Source organism: Myxocyprinus asiaticus, chromosome 14 (genome assembly GCF_019703515.2).
Source record: "Myxocyprinus asiaticus isolate MX2 ecotype Aquarium Trade chromosome 14, UBuf_Myxa_2, whole genome shotgun sequence".
In the NCBI taxonomy this organism is placed as follows: domain Eukaryota; kingdom Metazoa; phylum Chordata; class Actinopteri; order Cypriniformes; family Catostomidae; genus Myxocyprinus; species Myxocyprinus asiaticus.
Genome location: NC_059357.1, coordinates 1,471,978 through 1,491,815, shown reverse-complemented (window position 1 = coordinate 1,491,815; position 19,838 = coordinate 1,471,978). Strand labels below are relative to the sequence as shown.

General features: G+C 40.0%; 1 protein-coding gene across 2 annotated transcripts in view; it reads left to right on the top strand.

Annotated features, from left to right (window-relative positions):
- Positions 1–14,175: 14,175 nt before the first annotated feature.
- The window catches only part of LOC127451614 (nascent polypeptide-associated complex subunit alpha, muscle-specific form-like), a 29,716-nt gene continuing 24,053 nt past the window's right edge, over positions 14,176–19,838 (top strand). The window contains exon 1 of one of the 2 annotated variants that reach the window (XM_051716418.1): positions 14,176–14,438. The gene's annotated coding sequence lies outside the window, so the exon portion shown is untranslated. Of the gene's footprint in view, positions 14,439–19,467; positions 19,488–19,838 lie in introns of those variants that run through there. The other variant, XM_051716419.1, reaches the window with a different exon arrangement.

Sequence of the window (19,838 nt, the reverse complement as noted above, 5' to 3'; positions counted from 1 at the left end):
TTAAACATTTTCTGTGACTTGTGCCACAGTAGACCTTCTGTTGGTTCGGACCAGACAAGATAGCCTGCATTGCCCTTGTGCATCGATGAGCCTTGGGTGCCCAACAATCTGTCGCTAGTTTGTGGTTTGTCCCTCCTCGGACCGCTGTCAGTAGGTACTCACCAATGCTGACTGGGAGCACCCCACAAGCCTTGCCATTTCAGAGATGCTCTGACCCAGTTGTCTGGCCATAACAATGTGTCCCTTGTCAAAGTTGCTCAGATCTTTACTCCTGCCCATTTCTCCTGCATTCAACACGTCGACTACTAGAACTGATTGTTCGCTTACCATCAAATCTACCCAGACCTAGACATGTGGCCATGTTAGGAGATCAATGTTATTTGCTTTACTAGTGAGTGGTCATAATGTTTTGGATCATCTGTTTGGATGATATGTTGCATTAAATCGGCCATTGGCCACCCAGGTCTCTATATCAGTATCAGCTTCTACAATCAAAAAATCTTTTCCCTGGTAAAAGCTCTCAAATCAAAAATGCCGCCTTTAGACATGTATTGTCAGGTTTGATCTCACTGAGCGTGTTTACATGCACAATCTTAAACCGACAACGTGTGTGGATATCTAAACATGTTAAATGGTTTTCTTTTACTAGGGTAAGGTGATAAATGTCTTAAGCAAAAAATCATCAACACATGTAGAATTTTACCCATTACCCTGATTTTGCGTTGCATGTAAACACCTTTACCAGCTTATCCAATGTGCGCAAGTGTTCAGGGTTCCTAAGCGTCCTGGAAAAACCTGGAATTTTGCCATGCAGTTTTCCAGTCATGGAAAATAAGAAAAATACATAAATGTCTTGGAAAATATTTTAGTATAATAAAACAGTTTGATTGTGTCGCTAATAAGGTTTTTGTTACATGTACAAAAACATGGTAACAATCTGGACTCTGGACAGGTGTCAAATACACATTTGTGTCATTTTGGCACAGCTGATGGATGCGCATTGTAAAACAACCGTTGACTGCCATGAAAGAAGTGCTGTCACGTACATTTCCTGCTCATTTGCTGTCATCTCTGCTTTGCTCCAACAAAATAGTTTAAGTAATGATACAGTGCAAAATAGGATTTTCGTTCCAAAATTGCTGGTGTGTTAAATATGCTGTAAGCGATTTTAGCCATTCTAGAATTTCCCCAAGCTGTCAAGCTGAGCTGTTGGATTAGCCATGCACCCTTTTTCCAAAACCCTGCACTCCAAAGATACCAAAAGAGCTTTATTGAAACTGACACCAGCAGAAACGGTTGTCAAAAACAACAGCAGCAAAATAGCGCCCTCACCTGACAACTGTTATGAACAACAAGGCATAAAAATGTCATTAAGCCTCAATAATTCACTGCAACTACAATACTATGAGAAGAAAATGATTGACAAGTCAAAAGCATCATTGTCCGCGGCCTGCTGACACATTTTTGTTTGCTGTTTGAGAGTCTAGAGGTGTCACAGAGACTGGCACAACACTTATTTCAGTGATATCTTTCAGGGATTAGTACAAAAAAAATGGCATACCTTTCCATGAAAATAATCACTTACAGCACCATTAACTATGAAAACATTTGAGTTGTAAACTTTAGACAATGACGACACAGTCAGGCCACTGATGTTTTTGAAAATAAATTCACAACCTGAGGTGGTAACGCGGTGATGTGGCCTTTACACATTGGGATGTGAATTCATTTTCAATAAATCAGTGATCGGAGTCCACCTATACCACGGTTACCACATTTAGGGTGCTATGTTATGACAGAGAGCAGATTGCTCTGAAGTGCACAGTTCATCCGGACTATTAATTAATTTAAATAAATCACAGCTTTTTTGGTTTAATAATCAAACTGGGCCACATACAGTTCATTCAGAAAGTATTCAGACCCCTTAATTTTTTTCACATTTTGTTGTTGCAGTCTTATGCTAGAATGCTTTAAAAAACAAAACAAAAATTCACATCAATCTACACTCCATACCCCATAATGACAAAGAAAAAAACATATTTTTGATAACTTTACAAATGTATTAAAATAAAAAACTGAAATATCACATTGACATAAGTATTCAGACCCTTTGCTATGACACTTGAAATTTAGCTCAGGTGCATCCCATTTCTCTGGAACATCTTTGAGGTGTTTCTACACTTTGATTGGAGTCCACCTGTGGCAAATTAAACTGATTGGACATGATTTGGAAAAGCACACATACGTATGTCTATGTAAGGTCTCACAGCTGAAAATGCATATCAGAGCAAAAACCAAGCCATGAGGTCAAAGGAACTGCCTGCAGAGCTCAGAGACAGGATTGTGTCGAGGCACAGATCTAGGGAAGGCTACAAAAAATTTTCGGCTGCACTGGAGGTTCCCAAGAGCACAGTGGCCTCCATAACTGAGGAGTTTGGAAAAGTTTGGAACAACCAGGACTCTTCCTAGAGCTGGCCACCCAGCCAAACTGAGCAATCAGAGGGCCTTGGTAAGAGAGGTGACCAAGAACCTGATGGTCACTCTGGTTGAGCTCCAGAGATCATGTGTGGAGATGAGAGAAACTTACAGAATGACAACCATCACTGCAACACTCCACCGATCTGGGCTTTATGGCAGAGTGGCCAGACAGAAGCCTCTCCTCAGTGCAAGACACATAAAAAATCACCTAAAGGACTCTCAGACTGTGAAAAACAAGATTCTCTGGTCTGATGAAATGAAGATTGAACTGTTTGGCCTCAATTCCAAGCATCATGTCTGGAGGAAACCAGGCACCGCTCATCACCTGCACAATACCATCCTAACGGTGAAGCATGGTGGTGGCAGCATCATGCAGTGGGGGTGTTTTTCAGTGGCAGGGACTGGGGGACTGGTCAGGGTTGAAGGAAAGCTGAACGCAGCAAAATACAGAGATATCCTTAATGAAAACCTGGTCCAGAACGCTCAGGACCTCAGACTGGGCTGCAGGTTCACCTTCCAACAGGACAATGACCCTAAACACACAACCAAGACAATGCAAGAGTGGTTTAGGGACAACTCTGTGAATGTCCTTGAGTGGCCCAGCCAGAGCCCGGACTTGAACCCAATCGAACATCTCTGGAGAGACCTGAAAATGACTGTCCACTGACGGTCCCCATCCAACCTGACAGAGCTTGAGAGGATCTGAAGAGAAGAATGGCAGAAAATCCCCAAATCCAAGTGTGCAAAGCTTGTCGCATCATACCCAAAAAGACTTGAGGCTGTAATCGCTGCCAAAGGTGCTTCAACTAAGTACTGAGTTAAGGGTCTGAATACTTATGTCAATGTAATGTTTCAGTCTTCTCTTTTTAATAAATTTGCAAAGTTATCAAAAATCTGGTTTTTGCTTTGTCATTATGGGGTATGGAGTGCAGATTGATGTGAAAAAATAATAATTTAAAGCATTTTAGCATACAGCTGCAACATAACAAAATGTGAAAAAAATGAAGGGGGTCTGAATACTTTCTGAATGCACTGAAGCAAACTGATAATGCATTTGTGGGAAACTACCATCAAAAACACACAAACAGAAAAATAAAAGCTTGATTTAAATGGATGCGTGAAAGGAGGATATTATCAGTGAATTATGACTTAAAATTCAGTTGATTCTCACACAAAGCTATCGAATGGCTTGAAAAGACCATGGACTACTTTTGTGGTGTTTTCGTCCATTTTGGAGCTTGACAGGGGTGTTAAGAGCTGCATGAAGATTTACACGATAGAAAGTCATATAGGTTTCGAATTATCATAATTTTCATATTTGGTGAATTTTCCATTGACACATCATGAGGGACGCTTTTACAGTCTAGTGTGAACACACAGTTTGTGCATTGACATGTATGTTCCAGTAGATGGAGCAGCGAATGTCATAGCCTGCAGTGGTTCATTTACTGACAGTCTGGATAGAGAGAAGAGGAGGAGCTGTGAATGAGGAAAGAGACAGACTACTGAAGAAAACAGACACAATAAAATGACATTGATGAATGAAAGCTGGCAAACCATTAAGATGCTTCAACGCTTTGGTCAGAAAGAGTCTGCCAAGAACAGACGTCTGCATTTCAAATAGAGACATGAGTTATTTTCAGAGGCCAAAGACAGATATGAAGTGCAACACCATCAATACTAGAACATCAGTGCACATTTTTTTTTTTTTTTTTTTTTGTCCATATGGCCAGTGTCTCCATGAGGTCCATGCTGCAAGAAATGGCATTTTTGCCAATGCTGTATGCTGTAGATGAGTGATATGATAAGATGTGTCAGTGACTTCACTGAAGCGTCGTCCACTTGCACGACTGACATACATTATTTAGTGCAGGATGGATCCAGAGAGCAGGAAGCCCTAGCAAACATCAGACAGACGGTGAGAGTGAAGACTCGAGCAACAGGGAGAAAACTGAGTTTGGTTCCTCCATGTCTTGCATTAAAAGTGGCCTTGTTACCTGTCAGTCTGTCACCTCAGGCCTGAATATTTAATGTAAACGCCGTTTGTTCCGAGCGTTTTACTGTGCTCAGGTACTGGACGCTGAACGCTGATGATGAAGGGGGTTTAAAAGCCCTGCAGCAGGTCAAAGACCTTGAGACATACTGCTCTGAGAGATTACTTGATCTGAGTGTAGATTGCAGCTCCAACCTGTTTTCATAATGTCACATTGCTATAGCATAACTACATTTCTGCAAAATGATTTTTACATGGTTTGTTGTATGTATGGTCAAGTGAACACTAGAGGTGCTACAACAACGACTTTTATTCACTTTCACACAAATCACAAGTAAAATGGCAGATTATCAGTTTTTTCACCCTGTTCCTCACACAATGCTATCTTATAACATCTAAACACTTTTACTATAGTGCATGACTCATTTTAATGTTTGCATTACATAACCGATTGCATTTACAAGTTTGTTCGAATGTGATCAAATTGCGCGGTTGTGATGTAAAGGACCAGGGTAGGGCAAAATCTTTCTAGCAGGTCAGTCCACTGTCGGTCATCTTTGGAATGCTCTTGGGAGGTTATTTCCAGTCATGCCAGTGCAGTTCCTAACTACTTGAATGGAGAAAGACCAAAATCTCAAAAACGGTTGGTCAAGATTACGATCAAAGGACATATTTCAAATCAGCAGTAAAATCTGACAGCACAAATTGTGATTCTTAACATCATATTACGTTAAAAAAATGCAATTTTCCCAGCTTGTATAGCTAATGCGCATGCACGTTCTAGAGTTGATTGACAGGCGATGTCGGTATCTAAAAGGTGATTGGCTCTTTTTTGAAAGGCGGGACTTCCTTTCTACATCCGTTGATGGTTGGGTGCTCAGAGCTCCTTGGTTGAGCATTCCAGTTTCTCCCATTCATTTAAATAGAAGTGGTGCATCTCTGCTAAATAATCTCTGCTTAGGGTTAGGTTCTGTTAGGGTTAGGGTACGAGTCCTGAAGAGCACGCGAGTCGACACGTGAGCCGAAAGTGTTTTTCATCTCACATTTGCTTTTTCTGACAGTATTGGTTAGGTTTAGGTTTTAGGTTTATGGTCGGAAGGTCAGTTTTTGTTGATTTAAAACTCAATAAATTAATAACCTTAAAAACCTCATCTGTTTATGTTTAACTCGCTTTTAGCGCCACACAGTGGACATTTCACCTCGAAACTGCCGCATATAGGGAACCATGTAATATTTTGCAAAACTATTTACCACCCCTGGAGTCGTGAGTTCAAAACCAGGGTGTGCTGAGTGACTCCAGCCAGGTCTCCTAAGCAACCAAATTGGCCTGGTTGCTAGGGAGGATAGAGTCACATGGGGTAACCTCATCGTGGTCACTATAATGTGGTTCTCGCTCTCAATGGGGCGTGTGGTGAGTTGTGCATGGATGCCGTGGAGAATAGCATGAAGCCTCCACACGCACTACGTCTCCGCGGTAACGCACTCAACAAGCCACGTGATAAGATGCGCGGATTGACGGTCTCAGATGCGGAGGCAACTGAGATTTGTCCTCCGCCACCCTGATTGAGGCGAGGTACTATGCCACCATGAGGACTTAGAGTGCATTGGGAATTGGGCATTCCAAATAGGGGAGAAAAAAAAATGACACAATTCAATTTGATGGAATTTTGTTATAAATTGTGTAAATCTTAAAAATAGGCTTAATTTTTTGTGTGTTTTTCTTTTTTAGTAAAGTAGTACATGTAACTCATGCATCATATTCCAAGTGTTCTGAAGACATACACAATTTTTTAGTGAGAAACAACTCACAATTTAAGTCATTTTTCAGTGAAAATCTTGAGGTTTCATTAGAGCTATGAAAGAAGCTCATACATGGTGTCTTGCATGTTTGTGCAAGGACAATTGTGCGTTTGGAATGAGTAAATAATGACCTAATTTTGATTTATGGCTCAAGTATTCCTTTAAATTTTGGTAGATTTACAATCATTCTCTTCTGGGAAAATGGAAATAGACACTAATGTGAGATAAAATGCTCAACAAATGGGTTTGTGGGTATCGAGCTGGAATTTTATATCATGATAGTACATCCCAGTCCCAGGGAAATGTCTTACTATATACTCAAAATTATGTACTTTCCCATCAACAGCGAAGTACATGCATTTAATATGCAAACTGGGAGAATTTTCATTTGATTGTGTTAAATGTATAAATGATGTTTTTAGATTGCTTGGCCTGCTTCTTGTAGGTACAGAGGGCTCAGTGAATGCAAATTACATACAGAATATAATATAATATCAAGTCAAGAATGGTTTAATAGCTGCTTTGTGTATTTAGAGTACATAAACTGTATCATATTTTCATAATGAAGATAATGAGTAGTGTAATTAAGCATTATAATGGAATTAAAGCAATGTTATAATTGTATTTTCTATCTCATGATAACTCTGCAGTTAGATGGTGTTTCATGTGTAGCGTGTGTTCAAGCGTGTGCTTCATTAGCGTTTATAAGCTGAATGTCAATCAGCAGCAGTGCTGGCATGTTCCTGTCTCCAGGGTAACCACATGTGTAAACGTGAATCAGTGCTCTCAGTGTGCAGCTGATGGAGGTGTGTGTGTTTGTGTGTGTGTGTCTGTGTGTGTGTGTGTGTGTGTGTGTGTCTGTGTGTGTGTGTGTGTGTGTGTGTGTGTGTGTGTGGGTTTGTGTGTGTGTGTCTGTGTGTGTGTCTGTGTGTGTCTGTGTGTGTGTCTGTGTGTGTGTGTGTGTGTCTGTGTGTGTGTCTGTGTGTGTCTGTGTGTGTGTCTGTGTGTGTGTGTGTGTGTCTGTGTGTGTGTCTGTGTGTGTGTGTTGAACACAGGATTTGCATTGCATCTCCACCCGTGCAGAAGGTGTGAGTGTGTGTCTGTTCGCATGAATGCCGACACACTCCCAGTCCATTTGTGTGTTTGTGCTGAACGTCTTTCTGGTGTTTTTGAGAGTGAGTGTGTGTTTTCCTGTTGGAGGACGATATTCAGGGTTGTTACTGTTGGTCATTTCTTTGTATTTGAGGCCATTTATTGTATTTTCTGTCTGTTTGAGAGTGTCTTTGTTTACTAGTGTATAAAACAAGGTTGTCTCGCATAGCTGGATTTTTGTCTACCGGCATCAGTAGCAACTGTGGGAAAGTATAAACAATTTTTTTGGTGTCTTCAATGTTGCTCCGAAAGCTACACAAACAGTGAAATTGCTTTAAATCTAATGTTCCGGGTTCAATACAAGTTCAGCTCAGCCGACAGCATTTGTGGCATAATGTTTCTTCCCACAAACATTATTTCGAATCATCCCTCATTTTCTTTAAAAAAAGCACAAATCTGTGTTCCACAGAGGTACTTACAATGGAAATCAATAAAGGACAATCTGTAAACGTTAAAATACATGCTGCTTTAAAAGCATAGACAGAAGATATAAACAATATGCATGTTAACATGATTTTAGTGCGCTAAAATCGCTTACTAACTTTTGCTGTGTAAAGTTACAGTATATCCAATTTTACAACTTCGTTGAAATGATGACATAATGCTGTAAACCCTGATTTAAACAACTTAAATAAAATTGTAAGCTTCACATTTCTGCCTTTATACCCTTCAAAAATTGGCCCCATTCACTTCCATTGTAAGTGTCTCACTGTAACCTCGATTTTTGCTGTTTTTGAAAGAAAAGTCAATAAAATACCACAATAATATACTAATACAAAAAAATAAATATAAAAATGGTCAGATAATGCTGCAGTATAGTACAAAAAAGGTATGTAATCGTTGGGATCAGAATTTCTGTCCATCCACAAGTACTACATACTGTTTATTTTTACACAAAAAAATACAGTTGCACTCGTGGAAATATAGTTAACTTGCTACCAAGTGCCCCGAACAAAAATTTAGGCCACATGCACACTAGTCCATTTTTGTTTAAAAAAAACTGCATTTTCGGTTTCCTAACGTCATTGTTTATCGAAGTATATGGTAATGAGAGTGTTTTCAAAAGGTTACATTGTAGAAAGAGGAAAATGCCATTTCAGTGTGGATTAGAGACATCAACATAGCTAAATTTCGGCGTTTTCTAGGGATGTCCTGATACCAATACCGTGCTCATGTACAGTAGCGGTTCTAACTTGTTTGGCGCCTTGGGCGAAACCCACTTCAACACGCCCCCAAAGTTGTTGACGGGGGGGGGGATTGTCTGTGTGGGTGCCTCGTGCCACCCCCCCTCAAGATGCCACCGTCCCTACGCAAGATGCTGCCCTGGGCAACTGCCCATGTCGCCTATGCCTAAATCCGCCACTGCTCATGTACTTCTACTCATGCTCATAAAAATGCTCCGATCCCAAAAACCGATACCATCTGATGTTTGAATGTCACTGCACACATATTAAAATCACGTTATGTACTAGTGTGATTATTATGCCGCAAAGGCTGCAATTTAATGAAATAAATATATAGTTTGCATGTGCTGCGCACTTTAAATGTGAGCGCTTGTGAATATGTTGTACTGACTACACCAGCTGCTCATACCTTTTGGAGCTCCTTTTCTCATACAAGAAAAACATCATCATGAGCATTGCACGCTCTGTTTGTAACAGATGACAGCGAGCAGGGCGCTAATTCACTTTGTGGTGTGCAGCACATACAGACTGCATATTTATTTAAATAAATAGCAGCCTTTTGTGGTTTAATAATCACACTGGGTCATGTAGCGACCTCCTTTTCCAGAAGTGAGAAGCTACCATCAAAAACACACCAAAACGTAAAGGGCTTCAAAATAAAAGCTTCTGCCATAATAAAAGCTTAATTTAAATGGAAAAAACGTACGACCGAAATATATCACTACTGTATAGTTATGATATTTCACTGTACTACTACTACTACTAATAATAATAAATCAATAGTAATTATATAATATATAAGCAATATCTCACATCTGTGATGCTCTGTTATGCTATATTTTTATTTAAAGTTGTATTGAATTCATTTATTTTAACACCATTTTTATGATAAAATTTAAATACACTGTTTATATGGAATTCGGGAAAAATTAAAACGTATCAGTACTCATACTCGTTCTCAAAAAAAAGTATATTGGTACATTCAAATGAAAAGGATTAGTGTGGATGTGGCCTTATATCTTTTAAAGAACATACACTTCTAACTTCACAAACCTGAACTTCAGTATAAGCTTCTGGTTTGAGGTCTTTGATTCCAGGCTGTTTTCGTTTGGGTGTTTGTTCCTGCCTGCCTGACAGCATGTTTTTAGTTTGGGTATGTACTGTAGGTTGTGTGTTTTTCTCAGTACGGATGTGTGCGAGTATTTGACAGAGCTCTAGTGTTCTTGAGTTGTGTTGCCCAGCTGCTGGGCTGATCGGTGGTATTGGGCAACAACAATCGAACAAATAGCACAGGAAGTGAGCGGTGACTCAAACGCCCCGCTCCTTCCTGCCGCTACGGGACCATCCACTGCCGCAAGGGTCAGGATATTTCCTCCCTTTGTGTGTGCTACTGTAGTGGGCCAAAACGTCCATCACCAACACACTCCCATTAGAGCTCTCTGTGGTCTGGACTCTCTGAAATGTCACCCTTTATTTTGCATGGGTGCTCTCTCTCCTGTTGCTAAGGATGAGGTCACCGCATGACTGTTTCTGGAGTGAGTGCAACAGAATGCTGGAAAGCTCTATGATGTCATAGTCGAGCCAAAGGGAAGGTTCTGTTGATGCCATGCAAATCCAGCCTGATTTGTTGCACCTGTCTGAGAATGTTTTCCTCATGCACAGAATATTCTGTGATGGAACGACTGGAATATTTCTGTTAGGTTTTACTGTGAGGGTGTACAGTATGTTAAAGGGGTCATGAAATGCTCTTTTTATATAGTTTTATTATCTTCCCTGATGTCCACTGATAATGTTATTTATTTATTTATTTTATTTATATATTTTTTGCATTAAAAATTAAATAATTTAGTAATATATGATCATTTTGCACCTTGTCTCTGGCCCTCAGTCTGAAACGCTAGGTTTTAGCCTCAGTGTCTTCTTTAAACTTCTATGTAAGTGCCCACTGTTCTGATTGGATAACATCGTGCAGCCATTTTTAAAACTCAATCTGAAGAGAATGAACCAGCTCTACAACATTATAAAACTAAATTTCAGGGGTTACACATAACACACATCCAACACGTTGCATCTGAATATTTTTTTCTCCACAATTTGGAATGCCCAATTCCCAATGCGCTCTAAGTCCTCGTGGTGGCGTAGCGACTCACCTCAATCCTGGTGACGGAGGATGAATCTCAGTTGCCTCCGCGTCTGAGACGTCAATCCGTGCATCTTATCACGTGGCTTGTTGAACACATTACCACGGAGACATAGCGCGTGTGGAGGCTTCACGCTATTCTCCGCGGCATCCACGCACAACTCACCACACACCCCACCGAGAGTGAGAACCACATTATAGTGACCACGAGGTGGTTACCCCATGTGACTCTAACCTCCCTAGCAACCGGGCCAATTTGGTTGCTTAGGAGACCTGGCTGGAGTCACTCAGCATGCCCTGGATTCGAACTCACGACTCTAGATGTGGTAGTCAGCCTCAGTACTCGCTGAGCTACCCAGACCCGCATCTGAATATATTAAACTGTTCATCTCAAGCACAACTTTTAACACTCACACCCTATCTATACCAGATGCAAGAGTTGCATTGCATCAAAAGCAATAAAACCCATTATAATCATTGATGCTGTCTACCATGGAAGTGTCCATTGCGGCACGTTGCATCGACAGTAAACACATCCATTCCAGTTCCTTTTTGTGCTGCACACGCTGGCGCTACTACTGCCAACAACACAAATAAGCGGTTTAGAAAGTTTGTGTCAACGCGTAAACAGGATGTCAGCACCATAAACTATCAAACAGTCATGACATTTGAAATATTCATGAATGAAACGGTTTACTTACTGTTTTGCATCGGGTCAATAGTGTTTTTAACTGTCCCATCCTCCAATAACAGTTCCTTTGCAAAGCTTGAATCGTTTATGACTGGTTCACAAGCAATCCATGCTGATATGAGCCAGAAAACATACAATCCACACTGAAATACGCTGGAGACAAATCCACATCCAGTTTCCATGATCATCCTGCACTGAAATGCACATAGCCAGAAACACATCTAAACGGTCAAAGACGTCCATCCAGCGCATGTTTTCATACATCAACAATTAAAAATAACACAGATGGGTGAAAGAACATGTCCATGATGTGCTTGTGCTCAAAACAGCAACAGACAGCAGCTGAATGACACAGTGGATTCTCCTCTTCAGAGTTGTAACTTGACATTGCGTCTTTTAAAAGCAGCGTGAGATATGTGTCAAGTGGTCAAAGACGTCTATCTGTGTATGTTTAAATACAAAATCAATTTAATATAGTCCAGATGGTTCCCCTTTGGTGTTCAGGAATAGTTATGCCACAGTAGGCTTGTTTGTCCTCTCTATGTTTACGAACTGAAGCACCAGTGGGCGGGGCCAAGTGTGCGATGATGTGAAGTAGGCGTTAATGTTTTTTCGTTGTAGAGGCGATCATGAATTAATGTACCCCAAATTACGTAGGGTAGTCGCGGAAGTAGAGAATGAGACGTTTTTGTAGCTTGGGTTCAATAAATAAGTTTTGAGTTCTGAAATTTATTTACAGTATGTTTTTATAGTAGAAAGACCTCTTATATGTCAAAATATCAAGGAAAATTTTATTCCTCATGACAGGACATCTTTAAGATCGAGGACGAGGCTGAAAATGAAAGGGACAGTTCACCCAAAAATTTAATTTCTGTCATTATTTACTTACCCCTAAGTTGTTCTAAACCCGTATGCTGTTATTTTCACCGTGAAACATAGCAGCATTCATTTCAATCTGTTCTTCACACAAAGCTATTGCAAGGCTTCAGAAGACTTTATGGTATTTATTTATTTATTTATTTATTTATTTGTCCTTTTATGCATTTTAAATCCATGGTCACTTTGAACCATCAATTTCATGGAACAAACAGCATACAGGTTTCAGACAACATACTGTAAGAGTTCATCCATTTTTGGATGAACTATTTCTTGGGAAATGCGAAGACCAACGCAAAACTAAACACTTCCGTGTTCAGCAAAAGAGAGAGAAAAAAAGAGACTGATCTATCACAGAGCCACAGAGAATAAATACAACTGGGAGAGTTTTGGTAAGCTTTGCTGCTCAGAAATGCATCAGCTTTTGTTCTAGAGTGGAACATTTATATGCAGCTTTGTGTTTCGAAGAGAGAAAAGGAGAGCGATAGAGGCAGACAGACATGCCTAAAGCCCACCCTGTGTCCCACTTTCTCCACAGCACCAGAGAGAAAGAGAGACAAAGACTATAAGAGCAACAGCAGTCTGGAGATTTCTCCAGCTTGTCTGGGAAAACAAGAAAATGCTCATACTGAGCTCAGTTACCAAACCACATTCAGATATCAGAGCACATGGGTTTTTCTATTAAACAAGTGCCTTTGCCATCTTAATAAGCTGATTTTTTTTTTTAAGTACATTTTGGTAAAGCAAAATTTTAATGTTGGGATTTAATTAAGCCTTCAGAAAGCTAAAAGGGTCGACAGTTTGACGTTACAAGCACTGAGCTCAACATCATGGAACTACAAGGTGCTTTTTGGAGAATCAAATGTTGGTATTTCTACCAATATCCAGGGGTTAAACTGGGACAGAACTGTCTGGAATGGTGTTCTGGAACCTTCAGTTTATTTTTTAAAAAAAGGAAGAAAATGTAGCCTACTAAGAATTTCAAACATTCATGGATATTGAGACTTTTAATATGCCGATTATACTCTCAAAAATTAAATATTGAGCCTATTTTTATGATTTACACATTTCAATTTAATTGAGTAATGTTTAACAAAATTAAATTAATAAAACCTAAAATATATTAAATAAAATATTTTATTTTATTAAATATTACTCAATTGAAATAAAAATACCTAAATTGTATATAATTAGTGAGGAATAATATAATACGTTTTTTTGTAATGTCATACCTTGTCTAGGGCACCAGAATCACCACACGATGAAAGGGTTCATCATGAAAGTGTACCTCATTAAGCCCCTTCCAATATCCAGTTTTTAATTTTCAGACTTGGTACATATAAGATAAAGTGACAAAAATAATTAAAAATAAAATAAGAACGTATTTCTTTGCATGCACATAAAGGATACAAATGGCACCTGTTTTGTAGAATAACCTTAATCTTTGCACATACGTATTTTGTATGTTTTGGATGCAGCTACCGAAGAATTGTGTCAGTTTTCTGAAATTGTCGGGGGTTTTTTCTATCCATGCAGTTCGATTTTTATGGACTCTTTTGTTTACTTTTGCACTGTGCTGCAAAACCAGTTGAGAAACACTGGGATGTGTTTGCTAAACTCCATGTCTGTTTTATATGTGCACAAGTGAAGATTAAAAGTGGGGGGGCACGTCGGGCGGGGGCCCCAGTGGCATAGAATAGAAGAGGCGAAAGAAAGAACGCCTGGGGGCCACGGGGTGGCCTGTGCAATGACTTCATCTCTCATTTGCATAAATCTCAGTCTAGCGCGCTGATTGGTCACGGGCCGCAGAAACTGAAGCCGCTCGTGCTATTCATCCCTTTCAATCTCACCCACAATCACTCGTCCGGGACCGATTGTGTGCGCGTGCGTGCGCCGACCGCCGAGCGCCGTTTCATTCTCTTCTGCCAGAGACGCGCATTTCTTTTATCGCCGGTAGACCTTGAATCAGCTCCAGAGAGTCTGGCTCCGGATAGAGCTTCAGTCTGCTGGCTTTTATTTCACAAGTTGTCGGCTTTCGTCAATTCACAGTTCCGACAGTTCCGTCTGGACAAAAAAACGGCGGTACCGACTGGGCGTTGCTGGAGGAAAAGCGCTTAAGATTCGGTAAGATTCGCTGGATCGAGGACCGGTATTCAATAAAAGCGTTTCTTTGCCGTGTCAAACTCTCAGAAATATTATAACTGAAAGAATGTGTTTTAGAAGAGCCCGATTTGCTGCTGAATGCATTTATAATGTAAATGCATGTTGATTGAGTTCTTGTTCTCGTTTGTCATTGTAATAAATGAGATCATCAGATGAGAATGCCACTGTAGCGATCAGGTTTCACACCGGTTTGATTTATAAGATGTAATATATCACACTCGATCGAATTGTATTTCACCGGCATAGGTTGCATTTCTTTTATTCCGTGTTGCCTTGTTCATCCTTTCTTTCAGTTTTAATGGTGGTTGTCTGGGCGGTGACGGTATAATTCACTCGTACTGTGATCGAATTTAATCACGGACAGTCGTTCAGAAAACACACTACACTGATTTATAATACGGGTTTTCTATGCGAAGCGCTTTTTGTGGAGTAGATTTATTTTACAGCAGTGAAACTTTCCGCTTTTCTCTTCTGTCGGGTTCTTTTGTTCTGAGCCTCCTCCACCCGCCCGGTCCATATAATATATTCACAGTTCCGGTACAAACAATTTAATTATATTAAACCGTTCGTTCTGTATAGGCGTAGTCTATAATATATAAGACCCACTCGCATTATAAATAGCATATTATATGTAAGAAGGGATAATGAGTAAAATGTGCCAGACTAATATCAGAATGTCACATCAAACCACAATATACAAATATAATAAATTAAAAAAACAACTGAACGCTCCACATATCTGCTTTTTATCCTGTCATTGTAAAAAGCGTTAGTGAATGAAGACGTGTATGTGTATGTAGCCTAAACCGGATTCTAGTGTTGTCATGGTACCAACATTTCAGTAGTCGGTACCGATACCAGAGAATTTCACGGTTATCGATACTAATTTCGATACCATAGCAAAAATATGATAATATGACAATGTGCTATCGAACAAATACATTTAGTTATTTTTAATAATTATAGTCGAATAATAATTATTATTTTCCAGAACATGTTTTAAAGTTTAATTTAATCATCAAAATAGTGATTTTTTTTAAAGTCATTGTATTTTATTTTTTTTGCCAAACCTTTATCAACAGCTGTCTTGCTTGTGATAAATTGATTAATTATTGTTATTATTATTATTATTATTACTATAGAGAATATTACATTTTACTATACAGTTGTATTATTAATATATTTTTATTACATTTCTATTTAATTTCTTCCATTTCAAGCATCTAGCTTTTATTTTGACTCGTGCTTTTATTATGACGTGTGTTTTTCGCCAGAAGCTTCACTTTTCCAGGTAAACAGTTTCAACACACCGCCCAGTGTGATCATTGAAGACTTTTAAGTCAGGTCTGAAATCTCATCACTTTACACTGGCCTTTGAGTCTGACAAATGAAATGTAGGACACACTTTTGGAGTGTTTGTATTTTAGATTACTGGTGTTTGTGTATGTGGTCATTTTGAAAGGTTATGTTTTAAATTTTATTACTGTGAAGCACTTTGGTCAAATCTGTTGTTTTAAATGCGATATAAATAAAGCTGAGATTAAAGTGCAAATATTGTGATTTAATTATATAAATATATAGTTTACATGTGCTGCATGGTTCACGGTGGATTAGTGCTCTGCTCTGTCATCTCATACAACATGAATGATTCTCAATATGTATGAGCAGTCAGATTTATACATTTAAAGTACGCAGCTCATCCACACTAAGATTGTAGCCTTCAGCAGTTTAATAAATCACACATGTCACTTAGATTAATTGTCCTTTTCAGTGTACAAGGAGTAACAGAGCACGCGTTCAAAATAAGCCTGTGAGCATTTTAAAGCTGTCGGATGTCAGTCATATTGCGTGCTGGTACCGGACAAAGTCGGTGCTCGGTACTACAAAAACACTGGTATCATTACATCTTTTTTATTTTAGTACCAAATTGGTACTTTTGACGCTACCGGATTGCATCCGGCAAATATCAGAATTGTCTGACAAAACATATAAAGATAGCTCGGTTCATTTAATGTAAACAGAGCTTCAAAATCTGCTTTTTACATCATCACCTTCAAAAAATTTGGTAGTGGATTATGTCAGACGGAATATAGTGATACAGTGAATATAGTGAACAAACGAAGCAATGCAGCCTGCCAAACACACGCCTGCTGGAGCAGTTTATCTGTCCACATCCGGAAAAAAATACAATTACTAAGAGACACAGACCACAGTAAACAACCAGCAGATCGATGTTATTCAATTATAATAATGAGTAAAAGTATGACGGTATTAAACCCGACAGTGCCAGACAAATATCAGAATGTCACATCAAACCAGAATATTAAAATATAATATATTAAAAAACAATTAAAATCTCCACATATCTGTTTTATAACCTTATCTGTTTTCATTGTAAAAAGTGTTAAGGCCCGGGTATACTACATTTTTCCGCGTTCCGGATCGGATCGCGCCTGGCCGACCACGTTGTCTTTCTGAATATACTTTTCGGACCGCAAACGAATGAACATGTTCGACACATGCGCACTACAACTGCTTTCTGACACTCTTTTAGTACAGTCAATAGCATGTGCATGCGTCAGCGAAAATGTAGGCGAGAACTGATGCTGACTACCACCCCTGGAGTCGTGAGTTTGAATCCAGGGCGTGCTAAGTGACTCCAGCCAGGTCTCCTAAGCAACCAAATTGGCCCGGTTGCTAGGGAGGGTAGAGTCACATGGGGTAACCTCCTTGTGGTCGTGATTAGTGGTTCTCGCTCTCAATGGGGCGTGTGGTAAGTTGTGCGTGAATCGTGGAGAGTAGCATGAGCCTCCACATGCTGTGAGTCTCCGCGGTGTCACGCACAACGAGTCACGTGATAAAATGCGCGGATCGACGGTCTCAGAAGTGGAGGCAACTGAGACTTGTCCTCCGCCACCCGGATTGAGGTGAGTAACCACGCCACCATGAGAACCTACTAAGTAGTGGGAATTGGGCATTCCAAATTGGGGGAAAAGTGGATAAAAAAAAAAAAAAAATATAGAAAGAAAATGTAGGCAGCGGGCGGCCAAGCCGCGCTGCTGTGCTGATGACGCATTTTCCGTCACACATACTGCGTGTGGAGTGATCCGCAACGCGGACACCCAAAGTATACTTTGGCCTTTAAGGTCCAGGTATTCTTCTTTTTTGTGAGTTCCGGATCAGCTCGCACCTGGTTGACCGCGTTGCCTTTGTGAGTATACTCTTCTGACCGTGAGCGAATACGAATTCATTTGACGCATGCCCAATACAACTTCTTTGTTATACTCTTTTTTAGTACAGTCAATGGCCAGCGCATGTGCAGATGACACGCACAGCTGAGGACTGTGTGCTCATGTCAAGAAAATGTAGGGCGAGCGGTCAAGCCACGCGGCTGTGGTGATGATGCAATTTACGTCACACATACTGTGCGTGGAGCGATCCGCAATGTGGACACACAAAGTATACTTTGGCCTTTAGTGAATGAAGATGCGCCTCCGGAATGTAGGCTAACCTATCCCGGATTGTATCCGACAAATATTAGGATTGTCTGACAAAACATATAAAGATATTAATTTGCTCTGTTCTTATAATGTATTCAGAACTTTAAAATCTGCTTTTTACGTCATCACCTTCATAAAATTTGCTTAAGCGTTCATGTGAAGCTCATGTCAATGTAACCGTATATTTATTGTGTATCACGTCAGACCGAATATAGCGATACAGGGAATATAGTGAACAAACGAAGCCACACATTCTGCCAAACACACACCTGCTGGAGCAGTTTATCTGTCCACATCCTGAAAAAAATACAATTACTAAGAGACACAGACCACAGTAAACAACCAGCAGTTCAATATCATTCAATGCTCTGCTGTGAATTATTGATGTTTCTCCACACAATTAGCAACCAAGGGCGATAAATCTGACTGGATTTCTAGAAATGTGCTTCGAGTTTGGAGATGATCCAGAGTGAATTCTCCTCTCAGTGTCAGTGGGGGTCTTGCTTTCAGAAGCACTGTATAATTTTGAAACGTTGGTATAGCCAATGAAAATCAAGAGTGGTTTCTTGGCTTTGCTCACTGCCTAAATTTGAGAACATCTTATTAAGTCAAAAAGATGCTTTTCACAGCAGGTGCTGCAAGTATTTGGTTTAGGTTCCCCTGCTGTTAAATCTTTGCTTTGTAATGCAGTTCATCCCATTGTCTTGCTTAATAGTCCCTTTTTCTCTACTTGGCTAACAAAAGGTTTAAAACGGATGCCTCAACCCCCTGCGGTCAGCATCTCGCAGCTCCAGTGAGGATATAGCAGACCTGTCTGTGCTGTTTCTGCTGGGTTATTGTGTAAAATTATAGTAAGAATTAAATATTGAGTTTTCAAATGTCTCTGTGACAAACAGCAATACAGGTTTTCTAACAATACAGTTGGCTGCGTACATAAATTCATAATATGTGAGTCACTGGTAAAGGTCAAAGCGAACGACTCATTTCAGATTCATTTTTGTGCATTCATTGTCATTGTTCTGCCACGTTTTGATTGTGATACAATGCCGTGGCTGTCTAACTCAGGCCTACTGGGATTAAGCTCCTGGAGCGAGGCATTGCCAGCAATTACAAATGTGTCATGGCATGATGGGTATAGTCACTGTATGAGGAATGGGGGTGGGACACCGTCATCTCAGCAGTGCACCGACTGGCTACTCTGGTTGTCGGTCTTCTATTTTCACAGCCAACGACGTCAGAAAGGTCACAACAACTCGTTTATGATTATCCGAACTGACATAACAAAGTATGCCTACACCATTGTAGTGAACGCACGATGTCCCAAGATGCAGCTACGGAGAACTGCTGTGGTTTTCCTGTTTCATGTTTTGTTTTTTTGATAATTCTGTGATATGTTCTGAAGAGATTCCTCCTCTTGTAAAGATAGCACCCTTGGGACTGATCAGTTGTCATTGTGGACAGTTAGCTCTATTTGGATGGATATTATGTTGCAGCTGTGGTAATTTCAAGGGTTCGTAACATTCTGAATTCTTTTTTGGGAGTGTTTTGTGGTTACGGTTCAGCTTTCTGTAAACACGTCTGCTGTGCAGTTGTAGCACTCTTGCTGTGTCAGAAGCAACATTATATGGGTTTGGGTTAGCTCCTGACAGACAGGCCTGTCTTCTTGATCCATTTTGGTTCAATAGCTTTAATTGCAGTCAGTCCAAGTAGATGCCAGATGAATGGTGTCTTTGAGAGTAAACCACAGATTGCATTGTGTGCTGCTGTTTACTGATGGTTGTATTGACCTGCTGTAGCGGTTGTAGTTCACATAGCATTTTAATTTCTGATGCTCTGTTGAAGTGCACATTGCAGTCTCTGA